General features: G+C 27.2%; 1 long non-coding RNA gene across 1 annotated transcript; it reads left to right on the plus strand.

The window, feature by feature from the left end:
• The first annotated feature begins 939 nt into the window (after nt 1-939).
• On the plus strand, nt 940-2,434 carry LOC133034741 (uncharacterized). Its single transcript, XR_009686120.1, has 2 exons — nt 940-1,283; nt 1,930-2,434. It is a non-coding gene; the product is annotated as an uncharacterized LOC133034741 (long non-coding RNA).
• The last annotated feature ends 7,388 nt before the right edge of the window (nt 2,435-9,822 follow it).

Genomic DNA, 9,822 nt, shown 5'->3' on the forward strand with positions numbered 1-9,822 from the left:
TGTTTATTTATGCATTATTGATTGTTTTTCTTAATTATTTTGTGGGTTTAAAGGAGGTGTTTGTGGATCCTTCCCGGGATGAAAGTTTGATCTTTGAGATATTAGAATTGAAGGAAGAAGTTGGTGATGATGGAAGTGCTTCATGGTTTCTTCAAGACCTTGCCTCTGAACAAGAATCTGAAGGCTGCGTGGTAATTAAATTTTTCCCTATTATTGTTCACACTCATTAATTGTGTATTCATCTATCAATTGCTAACTTGATCATAATTTCCTTGTCTTAGATTGTTTATGGTTTTATTTTGAAAGGGTTATCCAATTTGTTTCGTATAAATGCGTACATGTTAATTTAGTCCTCTTCTAGTTCTTATTCTCTAGTTTCTATCTATGTAAGATGGTAATTAAATGCCGATATAGTTATGATACTAGCTTTTGCAATATTTGGATATGAGAAAAGCCTTTCAATAGTAGCTGAGATATGATTCAAACTATTGTGCCAAAGACTAATTTGCCTCAAATTAAAATTCAGGTGATTGAACAGTCAGCAGTTGACTTAGGCCCCTGGACTGTGCTATAGGAGCACACCTGCTGTGTCATTATAACTGCAGTAGGCCAACATGGTATGTGTCCATAGTAATCTTTTAGGTTGTGTTTGCTGTTGGTTATGGGTTTTTACTTTCTTTTAGTTTGCCTTCACATTTAAGTAATGGATGATTGGCCTTTGGTCTATTGTGTGGAATCATAAATGTCACCAAATCCTTGTATCTGTCGTAAAACTTGTGATTATTGATGCTAGGTATCTGTTCTTCTACTTCCTTCAATGTGCCTCTTCTCGTAGGGACAAAGATGAAAAACAAAAGGGAAATTGTGTTCAAATATGTATATATTTCAACATTTTCTTTTCACAGTAACCTTACATAATATATCCTTTTCCCTTTTCCTGATGACTGATATGGAATGGAAGAGAAATAGTGAAACAGTGTGCTGCTTCATCACCTGATTAATCATTATCGGTATTGAATATTTTCTTTCCAAATAATTTGTATTGAACTGCCATTAGAAACATTTACGAAGAACTATGATGATTGCAAGAAGTGCTTTTGAAGCATGGCTTGTAGTTTCTCCATTGCATGGAAAATATTCTTTGTTTATCAAACTTCCTTTGAAGAATCTCAAATTTAAACTGTATTAACCTTTTGGGCTCATATCAATTCATTATTTTGGTTACTTGAACATAGGCTATCTCTAAGGGACGGCAAGGTAGGGAAGCACAAAATGTTGTGAGGGTAAGTTATTTCTCTTCTTTTTTTAAATCTAGTTTAGGATTTTCTTTTCCACCAGCTAATAACGGTTTAGTGTTTCTGTGCTCTATTAATATTTTATTGTTATCTTGTGGGTATATGTTGCAAATGTTCGTCTTAAAGAAGTTAACACGGATATCCTAATTTCTGCATATGAGCCGATTCATATAAAGTAAGTACTAGGAGTTTGTGTTCTGCTGCAACAAGTTCTCGGTTTTTTGCTTTTCTTTTACCGAGAGTACAAATCATTGATTAAATGCTATCACCTATACTTGAATAAATAACACCTAAAAGAAGAGCATCTACACATGAATATACTTACAACATTCAGTCAATTTATGCATATTAGTTGCAAGTGTAAAATTAATGCATCTTTTTCTTCCAAATGTTAAGATGTTGAATTTCAAGGGATACAAATTTATTTCCTCTCAACATAAATTTTCCTGCCAGCAGTGCTTTAGTAATGTAAAGAGGCAGAGCATAATCTTCCTCCTCTGCACCCTCCTTGTGTTAGATTCTCCGATTGTGGTTCAGTTCCCAAATGTTTGAACAGAAATAGATGGTAACAACACTGTTTTGTGTTGTGTTAATATTTCCGACACCCTCACACTCCCTTCCTTATTGTTTTCAGTCCATTGAGTGAAAGTGCTACCGCCGTCGGGGCTGGTGCTGCCACTCCTGCTGAGCTTTCTGGATGTGTGCCAATGCTTGAGGTCTTCAAACTTGCTGTCTCAACGTTTAAAGTCAACAACTGGGGCCTTTTTGGAAGTGTATAGATGAGTCATAGGGCCATGTATAGATTATACATGAATAGGGTGAGTTGTTTTGGATTTAATGATTATTTTTTGTTCAGAAAGATTGTTGCCAGTCACCAAACTTAGTTTCTCGTTGTCATCTTCCATTTTCTTTGAATGTTGAACTGAATGGCTCTCTTTGGGTTTGGTGACTTTGGTCTCAGTCGTTTTTGTAGAGTCTGGATTGTTAAAATTACTTTCGGGTCGTCTTCCTCTCATGCCCTCTCTGCACTGGAGATGTTACTGTTTGTGTGCAGTTTTACACAATAAAAATAAACCCCTAGGGCTTTGTAAATGATATCACTTCTTGTTTTTTTTTAACAAAATTTTGTGTTTGATAAATTGACCAGAATTTCATTGAATTATAAAACTTTAAAACTTAAACTTTTTGAAAGGACAGTTAGTGACCACATTTTGGGTAATTTTTTTTTCTTCTTTTTGTCATGTATTTTTTAACCTTTTATTTTAATTGATTCAACATGTACTTTTTAACTTGATGAAAGCGCTTTAAGGCCACTCGTTAAAGAAATATAACTAATTCGATGTTATATATAGTTTTTAGAAAAATAAAATTTATCCTAAATCGCTTAAATACAATAGTATAAGTGCCCTTTCGAAAAAAAAAAAAAAAAAAAAAAGAAAAGAAAACAATAGTACATAATGCACAATGTTATTTAATAATCCCTTTACTTTAGTTAAATAACATCTCCAATTAAAGGTTGGAAATTGTTGGGAATAATTGTATATAAAAGTATGTTAAGAGTGAGACTAGTATAGTAACGCATACTTATTGAATGGGAAGTGAAGTGGTTCAATAAGCATGATTAGCAGAAAAGGTAGTAGTACACCTAAAAAGAATAAAGAAATATAATTCTCTTAATTTCTGTGGAACTGATTAGTTTATTGGTGCTCATATAGTCATATGTTAGACATGGAAAACAAAGCACAGCAATATGTGTGTGTTGTCTTTAACACGTGGGAAAAGCCTTTGATGTCCTTTGGTAACTAACAACCATATAAAAAAACTTGGAAACTATGCATTTGATGTTCATCTTCTTAAAGAGTTCTTCAGTAAGCAAGTTCAATACTTCAACACTAAGCAGAGAAAGAGAAAAAGAATGTACAAGTCGAAGCTGCAGGAGCTTTGCCACAAGAATCAATGGGGTTTACCAAAGTACACCTCTATGAGATATGGGCCGGATCATAACCCTCTCTTTGGAGCCTCTTTGTTTGAGTCAATGGCATTTCTTTTGACTCTTTCGTCGTCTTCAAATCCAACAAACAAGCCCGTAACCATGGTGCCATGCTTGCTTTTCTTCAACTTCAATTCTCCACCTCCTGGTTCACTTTCTTTCCTTCTTTCTTGTGTTATATAATGGTTTGTCCCCAATTAGTTTCTTTCATTAAGCATATTGATTCTTATTCGATTGTGTCATCAATGGCATAGGCTGAACATGCTGTTGCAACACCTATGGTTGAAGAAAGCAACCAGAATCTTGATATTCGATCGAATGTTTCTGGCTTGAAAAGTGGTAAGGAGCTTCAACTTAGTAAGTTTTTAAAAGCTTTCTTAAGCTAACTTGATTTACCATACTCAGAAACTACTCCAAAAAAAAAATAATGATAATAATAATTGCTTGTTAAGTTAAACAATAGCTGAGATTATAAACCATATCATTTTTTGATGGTACTTCTTTGGCTAGTGATGTAGAAACATGTCTCTTATAAGTATCATATTGCTATTAAAAGGTCATATGTACCTTTATATGTGGTGAAAGATTGATATAGAATAAAAAGGATTGTAAAGATTATCTTTGAAATTTGTTGGCTGTAACATCCTTTTGCTTTTCATAATGGTTTAGATTCTTCAACAATAATCAAAACCAACAATGGAGAACGAAGCATCGAAGAAAAACTGGAGATTCTCAAGATGCAGTCAGATGATTTGGGCATCAGTGTTGGTGATGGTGAGGAGACTAAAGGTACATAATTTCAAAGTATATGTATATATAATTCTATGTTATACAGAAAGGTAATTAGGTAAGTATCTATTGAAGTGAAGTTATTTTTGTTGGGATTGTCAATAGTTTAATTTCTCGAGAGTATTATGTTTTAGTCCTAATATTTTAGATTTTTCATTATACGCAATCATCCATAGTATTCATGTGTTTCTTATTTTAAACTATCAAAGTTCATGGTGTCAACTTCTATAAGTTACACAAAATTGAACTAAAGCACATTAGTCTTTGTTAGAAATGTTCTTTTGAACCCTTAAATTTTTTAAGACTAATGAAATTTCACTCATGTATATATATAAAACTATTGTCCAGTCAAGAAGCAACCTGAAATATGCTAGACGAGAGAAATTTCGGTTTGCCGGTGTACTTTTGTGAATGTGATCGGTGTCCCGAGGCCACTCGGTTGTATGGCAACAAGCATACGGTTGGTGACCAAATTTTTGAGAGCTCTGGATCCTTCAACACTTCGAAAGACGCTGAAAGTGATACTGCAAAGGTTGCTTTAATGTCTTTCTTAATGGAAAACTTTCAAGAGGCAAGCACTCCAAAGTAGCTAAGAGCTTTTTCTTTTCTTCACAAATCTTTAGATGCTGCAAAGCTTGGTGTTTTATAGAACTGTAGTTGTATTTAGTTTTAGTGAAGAATGTTTAGAATGGGTTTCTATATTGGAATTTTCTTTCTACTGCTTCAGTTACATGTTACTCAAAGATCATATCTCGTGTGGATGAATATATAGAAAATTGTTAGTCTAATTTACTTTTTTCCATCTACGTGACGAGTCTCGAGTTTACAAGAATCTCTTGCGAAAGAGCTAGTTCGGAAGAGAAGATTTAAGCACTCAGTTTATAAAACTATAAAACGTGGTGAACCCCACAAGCCTATTTTCTTTACTAGTGTGGAGCCGGGATGGAGAAATATTCCATGGGAAAGCAAAGAAAATCCAAGAAACGAAGCGAGTAGTTGGATCTTGCATAGATTTGCCCTATGTCGCTCTTCGGGAACGTAAGTCCGAAAAACAGCTTCATTCTTTCTAATTGATTCCTTTTGCCGACTCTAATCTTCTATGTTCAAGTTGAATCTTATTTTGGTAGTTTGACTAGTTAGGATGTAAAGCAGACTTTACAAGTAAATCGTAAACTCGGAATATACATTAAAAAGGTAACCAATTACCATGAAAATAGTAAATTATGAAATGAATAATGTGTTTATTTTCATGACATCTATCTTCAGGTGGATCAATTCAGAATGTCAACTTCACTTCCTCTAGTTTAGGAGCACATACTCCCAAATCAACTTGGAGCTCTTGTGTGGCCTATGACTTGGGGCAGAGTCTAAAACACCAATGCATTTTGGTTCCACATCAACCTCAGATTTATGTTGAAGCTAAAGAGAAGTTTGGTACATTAGCGATTCGGCGAAACCACCGTAAGCACAATGGAAGTGGACAACTCATACCCCGCAATAACATCTCATATGGTAAATTTGAGTTTATATTTTTTTTGGTAAATTGCGGCATAAATACTTAATGTTTCAGATTTTATACACTTAAATACTAAATGTTTACATGGGTTTTTTGCACTATTTTTTGATAGTTTTGATACCTTTTACGACTTTTGTGCCTTTTTTGGCTTTTGTGCCATTTTATGGCTTGTCCCTATTTGTTTAGGGTAATTTTGTAGTTTGGTCAATTGGCAAGAGAAGTGATTTTGCTCATGATTTCTATTTCAACGACTTGTTCTTTTTTGACAGATAAGTATTTTAAGTTTAAGTCCTTATGTTAAATATGGATTTTTTTTACTATTGTTATTTCACATTATCTTTTCATTATATTAAATATGATTTCTATTTCAACGACTTGTTCTTTTTTGACGATAAGTATTTTAAGTTTAAGTCCTTATATTAAATATGGATTTGTTTACTATTGTTATTTCACATTATCTTTTCGTTATATTGTGTAGTAATAGAGTTTTATTTTGTTATTTTGTAGGTTATTTTGTGGAGGGCACCTACAATTACAGAGAATTACTAATAATCCTAATTTTAAACTTAATTTGTTTGATATAATTTTTCAACATTTTTATATTAGGGTGCTAGTTTATTTTTGGAAGCAAAAATACCTAATATTACAATTCTCTTACACCATTACTATCACTTCCGTTAACTCATAATTAAATATGAACACGTGGGGGTTCAGATTCATTACATTTATTTTTATTTTATTTTAAAACTTAATATTCTTAATATCAGAAACTGAATGCTACTTGTTTTAAAAAAACTAGTTTTCATAGCAATTTTCATATGATATTGGCACTTTAATTCGATAATCATGTTCCATATACTGCACTGGTTTACTCAAATACGGTAATTTAGTATTGCATCTCTCTTATTTTTTTAAAAAACAAATAATATTTAGTTTTTGATATTAAGAATATTAAATTTTAAAATAAAATAAATAGTGAAAATTACATAAAATATGAGATTTTGTAAAAAAGTTACAAAAATATGGCATTTATAGGTTTGCCACTCTTCTATGACATTTTTTCACATTTAAGACTTTTTATGGTATTTGATATGCCATATTTTTATAAACCTATTATACAAACCCATATTTCATGTTTTTGTTTCTAACTTAATTAGTTTTATTTTTTTTTTAGTTTATTTTACATTTACATTTTAGGGTTTCTTTCTATTTGAAAAATTTACACGAAATACTAACTTTTTTTTTCACACATTACGGCTATAATTTGACAAAGAAATTTTTACATTTATACTTTTTTTAATTTTTTTTTTTTTTTTTTAGTTTTTTACTTATTAAAGTTTTAAAAAGCTTTTTTGTCGTTTTTATATATTTTTTGGTCAATTTTGGCTCTATTTTTTTCTTTTTATTTTTTAAGTCGGTTGTTGACTTTTTCTTTCTTTCTTTCTCTTCTCTCTCTCTAATTTTCTATTTTTTTTTTTTCTAATTTCTCTTTGTGTCTCTCTTTTTTTTTTTTTTTTCTCAAACTATTTTTTTTCTCTTTGTATATATATAAATATATAGGGCAATTTACACTAATATATACATTATATAATTTTATTACAATATATGTGCATAATAATTTATTTTCATATAATCATACATTTTATCTATTATGAAGAAAATTATTTTCAATTTATTATACAATATATAAATCGTAAGTATTTGATTATTTAATTTATTATCACTCATTATTATAGTTATTGAATGATATATTATTAATTATTTTATATTTTTATATAATTTTAAAAATCAACCATTATTATAAATATTGAAAGTTTGTATTTAGATTAAATCACTATTTAATTTTTTCCTATAAAGCTATTATTCAAATACATACTATATCCAAATACAATATACTCAAATTTTAAACATTTATGTTTATAAAAATTATAATAAGAAGATTAGTTTTTTTTTATTTATTTTTATTTATTTACAAGTGTTTTCTTTTTATTTGTATTTTTTGTATTATTATTTGTGTTATAAATGTATGCAAATTTTTTTTGTTTATATTTTGTTGATATATTATCACATTTTTATTTATTGTAAATGATTCTCAATATTGATTTTTTCTATAAATAATTTTGTGTTCATTAAGTAAATCATATGCACATATACTTATCTACAATTTATGTTTTATTTTTTCTAATTAAATAATGTTTGAAGTTTATAAAGTTATGTTTGTTTATTTATTTTTTGATGTAAGAATTGTTTTTTAATAGATAAATTTATTCACTAACTCATTAGAAAATAATCAACATATAGAAACAATAGAAAAAAAATATATTTATTTTAGTATAGTATAAATATTAGCTATATGTCTATTTTTATGTTTACAATTATAATAAACATACCAATAATATAAAATATTTTGTATGTATATATGTGTTTCTTTTATTTTCTATTAATTAAACATATTAATTTAATAAACAAAATAATAATATTCACATAGGTTTATTATATCACTGTATGTGTGTCATGTTTATTTTTTAGTAATTTTTTTAGAAAATAAATAATATACATAAAAAAATTGTTTATCTTTTTTTTTTTTTTGTGTCTTGTTTATTTTTTCTAATTAAATAATATTTAGAGTTTATAAAGTTATGTTTGTTTATTTATTTTTTGATGTAAGAATTGTATTTCTATAGAAACAATAGAAAGAAAAAATATTTATTTTAGTATAGTATAAATTAGCTATGTTTATTTTTATATTTACAATTATAATAAACATACTAATAATATAAAATACTTTGTATATATATGTTTATTTTATTTTCTATTTATTAAACATAAAATTTAATAAACAAAATAATAATATTCACATATGTTTATTATATCACTCTATGTGTGTCATGTTTATTTTTAGTAATTTTAAACATTGATTTATATTTATATACATTAATGTTTATAATTTTTATATTTATTTTATTGAAAAAAAAAACTTATTAGATTATAATAATTCATACTAAAATATATAATAAATATTTATTATTTAATAAAATAAATATTTAATTTGTTTATTTTTTATAAAACTATTTATTATTTATTTAATTAATTTTACGGAATTATTTATTTTGAATTTTTATTATTACTAATATTTAAAATATTAATATAATAAATATAAGGATAAGATATTATAAAATAATATTACCAATATTAATTACATTAATCTATTTATGGTAATTAGTTTAATCATTAATGATTTATATTATTTAATAATTAAAATATATGGTTTTATGTAATAAGTTTTCAAAATGTATAAATTTTTTAAATAATTTTTTTTGCACATTTTTTGTAATTATTTTGTTTTTGTTGTACATTTATGAAAAAAGTCTTATATATAATTAGTGTACATTTTTGTATCTCATTTTTTACGTAAATTAAACTTGTTTTTCTTTTATTTAAACTACTATTTGTTTTTTTTTTTGTTAAAAACTAATTATTTTAATAAAAACAGCAGAAGAAAAAAAAACCAGTTTCATTAAAATCATCGTGAAAAAAAAAGCAATATAAAAAATCATAATCTCAAAAGAATACAAACTTTAAAAAACTAGTTTCATCAACATTGAAAAGAAACTATTAATTTCATTAAAAAGAATAAAAAAATTGTTTCATCAACAAGATAATGAAAAAAATTACAATCTAAAAACGATACTACCTTTAGAAACTAGTTTCATCAATATTAAAAGAAACTAATTATTTCATTAAAAGAGGCAAAAAAAAAAAATAGTTTCATCAATAACATAATGAAAAATACACAATACCTAATAGAACTAAACTTTTACAAACGATACTAATTTAAAAACAAATTTTGAACATGTAAATTTTATATCAATACCTAATAACTAAACTTCTAACTTCATTCTTTATTTTGGCATTTAATTTTTATTTGCTTGCTCAAAAAATATAATTGATTTAAACATACATTATGTAGCAAATATAACAAAGAGAAAAAGAAACTAAAATCAAAGAGAAAAAAAAGAAACAAAAAAAAATTAAAGAGACAAAAATGCAATAAAAACCATAAAAGAATAACAAAAAAAAAAACAATGGAATGTGAGAAACCAGTTAGTAAAACAACCAAAATAAAAACAAACAAATAAAAACCAGTTTCTTGAAATAATCAAATAAAAAATTGAAACTTAAAACTCAATTATGAACAACAATAAAAAAACAGTTATGAAAACTAGTTACTT

This window comes from Cannabis sativa, chromosome 2, assembly GCF_029168945.1.
Source record: "Cannabis sativa cultivar Pink pepper isolate KNU-18-1 chromosome 2, ASM2916894v1, whole genome shotgun sequence".
Lineage (NCBI taxonomy): Eukaryota > Viridiplantae > Streptophyta > Magnoliopsida > Rosales > Cannabaceae > Cannabis > Cannabis sativa.